This window comes from Etheostoma spectabile, chromosome 3 (genome assembly GCF_008692095.1).
Source record: "Etheostoma spectabile isolate EspeVRDwgs_2016 chromosome 3, UIUC_Espe_1.0, whole genome shotgun sequence".
NCBI classification, from domain to species: domain Eukaryota; kingdom Metazoa; phylum Chordata; class Actinopteri; order Perciformes; family Percidae; genus Etheostoma; species Etheostoma spectabile.
In genome coordinates, this window is record NC_045735.1 from 30267524 (window position 1) to 30272344 (window position 4821).

At 44.6% G+C, this 4821-nt stretch overlaps 1 pseudogene; it reads right to left on the bottom strand.

The window, feature by feature from the left end:
• Positions 1 to 7: 7 nt before the first annotated feature.
• Positions 8 to 4821, bottom strand: part of LOC116687045 (extracellular calcium-sensing receptor-like) — a 17264-nt pseudogene continuing 12450 nt past the window's right edge.

Consider the following 4821-nt stretch of genomic DNA (forward strand, 5'->3'; position numbering starts at 1 on the left):
ATTTCCGAGCTAGGACAGCTAACACAAAGCAAAAGACAGCCAGTAGGCCTATGTACCCAAGCACAGCCCAAAACCCAACAGCTGAGCCAAATGCACACTCCAGGATGATTCTCTCTTTGTATATGGTTAGGTTTTTCATTGGAAAAGGGGGACTAAGAACTAACCAAATAGTACATATTACAACTTGAATAAGCGTAAAAGAACTACTGTCATTCTTTGCTGTGGAGGACCAAACCATTTCATGACATTACTACCTGGAGTGTAGCTCTAAAGGCCATTAACACTACTATGGTTTTTATCCAAGAACACAAGACTACAGAGGACGAAGGTGATCCCAAACGCTGTGTGGCGCAGCATGCGGACCACTCAGAGGGTGCTCCAATGAAAGTTAATGACCATAAGAAACATAGAGTTAGGAGAAGAGCAGCAGAAGCTCAGCTCAGAGTGTTTGGCCCTGACATGGGGATGTCCTGTGACGATAGAACACAGCTGCTGTTAAAATGGCCAACAGGCGCCACCCAACTGAGAATGCAGCCAGGATGATTCCTAGGACCTCGTTGTAGGAAAGAAAATCTACAGGCTTGGGGAGACAGTGTATCTCTCTGCATTAGGCCAGAACTCCTTGGGGCAAGGGAAACAATCGGGGGAATCTGAAATATTTAAACAAAAAGGGCCTTTAGCAGTTTATTAATAATAATACTACTAATAATAGTTTTGTGTTAAGCACCTTTAAAGACAATAGCTTCCAAACTGCTTTGAAAGGAGAAACAAAAGCACATACAAATCAGAAGAAATACAGTACACATCATTGTCACAGTGAGAATAGAAGATGGGGCAGCTTTAAAACAACAGTTGAATAAATAAAAAGGAAGGTGATGATAAAAAGTCAGCAGTCTGTTTTTGGATTTTGGAGATGGTTCTGATATGGAGAATGTGTGGGATGAATGTCAAATCTGAGTCAAAAATAACACCTAAATTGCTGGTAGTTAGCTTGGCGTTACTAGATAATGGACCAAGGGTGTGCTGTTTGGTGCTTTAAGTCCCCAATGCCACCTTCCAGGCAGCACTGTCAGGAATGCATTAGGATTAAGCAAGGGTTAGGGTTAAGAATTAGATTAACGTTAGGGTTAGTTGCCTTGAAGACAAGGGTCGCTGCACTGCCTGGAAGTTGACGTTGGGGGCTTAAAACACCATCGAGCAAAGACTCTTGGTACTGGTGATGGTGTTGGGCGAATTGTATTATTTCAGATTTAGAGTTGTTCAGTTGTTGAGAAATTGAGAAATTAGAAATGTTGAGAAATGGTTGGGCCATGCAGTGGTTTACATCTTTAAGGCAGCCTGAGACAGCATCCACGCTTCAAATTCAAAAGGCAAATTGTATGTATATTAGATGTTGTACTGTAGATATTTGGGGAAAAAACAATACCTGTAGCATTGCTAATCTCTCCTTCAGGACACGGTATACAATCATAACAGCAGATGGGTTTTCCTTTCTGCAGTACTTTACGAGTTCCTGTAGGACAGCTGTCAGTGCACACTGACACAGGAACCTGGCACACAACGAGAAAACAAACATATATTCACTTTTGCTGCAAGGCTCTGAGAATTAATGGCTATGTTCTGTTATGGTTTCGGGTTGTTTCATCCTGTTTTCTTTCCCTTCTCCGTGTTCCCTCCCTGGTCTTGTGTTTGTGTCTTCATTCTCCCCGGTCTTGTGTTGTTAGTCTTGTCTTGTGTTTGGCCTGTTTCCTGTCTTATTTTGAAGTCTGTTTTTTGTCTTGTCTTGCCTCTAGTTTTACTTCCTGCGTCTTCCCGCTCTTGTGATTACCTGATGTTTTCCACCTGATTACCTGCCCTCTTGTCACCTGCCTCTCGTTACCTCATTACCTTGTGTATATGTAATGTATTTGCTTCACTTGTCTCTTGTCAGAGCCTTTTGTCCTGCTTGCGTTCCCAGTCCTTGTGATCCTTTCCTGTTTCCTTATTACCTTCCCCTGTACCTGTTTTTGAGAGTTTGGATTGTTTTTGCTCCTTGTGTATGCTGGACTGTGAGAGAATAAACCCTTTTTTGAAGCTCCGCCACTACTCTGCGTTTGGGTCCACCTTCTTCCATTGCAACAATAAGATGTGTCCAAAAATTGTTATTGTAACTGAAAAAGACCGCCACTTTGAGCAGACTGTATTGGCTGTAGTGATACAGTCTCTCTCTCTCTCTCTCTCTCTCTCTCTCTCTCTCTCTCTCTCTCTCTCTCTCTCTCTCTCTCTCTCTCTCTCTCTCTCTCTCTCTCTCTCTCTCTCTCAGCATTAGCTAGCTCTACTTGGACTAGTAACGTATCAGCATGTGGTAAGGTCATGCTCTGCTCCTCTGCTTGGCTTGGACACAGAGAGAGAGAGAGAAGGGTGTTAACCTGAAACACTATCACACTTTTGTTGGATTATGTTTTAGGGCGGTGTTATGTAGGATCTGTGAATCTACAAACACATTAGCATGCCATGGCAGAATCACTGGAAGCACAAGCTAAACGGTGCAGTAGAAATGTGCAAAGTTTCATTTGTTTCAATCGCTTTAAAATCACAACAATAAACTGTAATACTATATTTTGCTTCATGGCAAGTTGTTGTGCCATTATTGGTTGAGGTAGGGCATCTGGTAGGTGCTCACAAGAGCGATATTTGGAAAAGTTTGAGATTGCAGGATTGGATACCGAACTTTACCTTATTCATCCTTCAGTTTTCACAGAACTCATTAACTCTCCGAGTCTGTCCGACACAATAAAAGTCCCTGATAAGATCATTGTCCTGGATGAAAACGAGAAGGGATCCACGAACGCTCCGCTGGACTGTAACCCTCCCGCCATGGTGGCCGCAGCCAGGAGCTTCCTGACAGTATACACAGAGCCGCCATCGACAATCCAGGGAGGGAGGGAAGGCGGAGGCGAGCACCAGAATGCTGTCCTTGACTGGCTTGATCTTCCTGACATGGTACTTGGAGTGGTCCTTCAAAGACGTGGGAAGGTGTAGACGCACAGAAACTGGGTTAATGACCTTTGATATTGGAAATCCTTGGAGCCACACCCTCTAACCCGGCTTGTGGGGGGGAGCCTGGTGTCTGCGTCGGTCTGCCGCCGCTTTCACCTGGGCTGAGGTCCGGAAGAGTACCGACCCAAATCTGGTGACAGCAACCGACCATGGCGTGAGCCGAGGGGACCGTGACTTCCTTCTCATTGGCCGGGAACAGGAGAGGTTGGTAGCCATTGGCGCGCTGAACAGGTGCGAGGCCTACTGCAGCCGAGGAAGAGGATTGTGTGCATATTCAGCCTAGGTGAAGTGGTCACCCCAGGTAACCTGGTTCTGGGAAACAAGGCATCGGAAGCAGGTCTCGAGCTCCTGGTTGTGGCATTTTGTCTGACCGTTGGACTCTGGGTGATAGCCAAAGGACATGCTGACGGTGCCATAGAGGAGCTGGCGAAACTTCCAAAAACCTGAAACAAACTGCGCTGCTCTGTCTGAAAAGATATCACTGGGGAACCCATAAATTCTAAAGACATGATTCATCATCATCATAACCTCTGCTGTCTTCTTAGAGTGTAACTTGGCAAGGGAGATGATTTGTGCCGGTCAACCACCGTTAGGATGGTCGTGGCAATCCGGATACAAACTACATGGAGATGTGGGACCATGGCCGTTGAAGAACAGGCAGCGGGTGAAGCAGGCTCATTTGGGCCCGAGGCAAGGGCTTATTTCTGGCACATACTGGACAGGCCACCACATGCTCGGTAATTGCCTTTTCCATGACCAGAACCGCTGCTTGATCACGTACATGGTTTGCTTAACACCTGGATGGCACGTGAGCATGCAGGTGCGAGTAGGAGTCAACTTAAGCCACAGATAGGCGCAGGGGTACATCCTTTTGTCCTTTGCGGACAGGTGGGACAGCACAACTCCAATGCCCTCATTGGACGCATCGACCTCAACCACATACTGCTATTGTGACTCAGGAACAATGAGTACCGGTGCCATGGTGAAACCTTCCTTGAAGCACCAGAAAGCTTTCTTGGCCTGGGCGGTCCACTTGAAAGATACTTTGGAATAGGTGAGTGTATACAGGGGCGCGGCCACAGAACTGAAGTTTTGAATATACTTTCCGTAAAAGTTGGCAAATCCCAGGAATTGCCTTACCTTTTGTGTATTCTTGCTAGCTTACAGGTGAACGTGAGATGCTAAATGCAAATTGTGTCCGCCAGACCTAAGTTGGTCTTTCTTGTTTGTAAAACTGCAGCATAGTGAACATTAAATGTTCACAGTAAAAGACAAGCGTTTTCGGTCATCATTCGAAGTCTTTCCGTTACACTGGTTAGCAGAGACGACGTAACCCAGGATGGATAGTAGCTGCGAGAAAGTCACATGTTTCAGCTTTGACATACAGATGGTTCTTCAACAGCTTCAGAAAGATTTGGCATACATGAACTTCATGAGTCACATTATCCGGTGAGAAAATCAATCTATCGTTGAGGTACACAAACATTCAAAAACTCTCTCAAAACATCATTCAAAATGTATGAAAAAAAGCTGGAGCTTTACAAAGTTCAAAAGGCCTGACAAGGTACTCATAATGTCCATTTGATGTGTTGATGCTGTGATGCACACAAAATGTATGGTCACATTTTATGTAATAAAATTAAATTAACGTAATAATTTGTCTGTTTTATCTTAGGTTATTATTGAAATGAGAGAGAACCATTTGATATAAGCCATAATGTTTAATATTTTATTTCTGCTAAGAGTACAAGGCTATTTATAGAACAGCATTCTGGTGCTGCC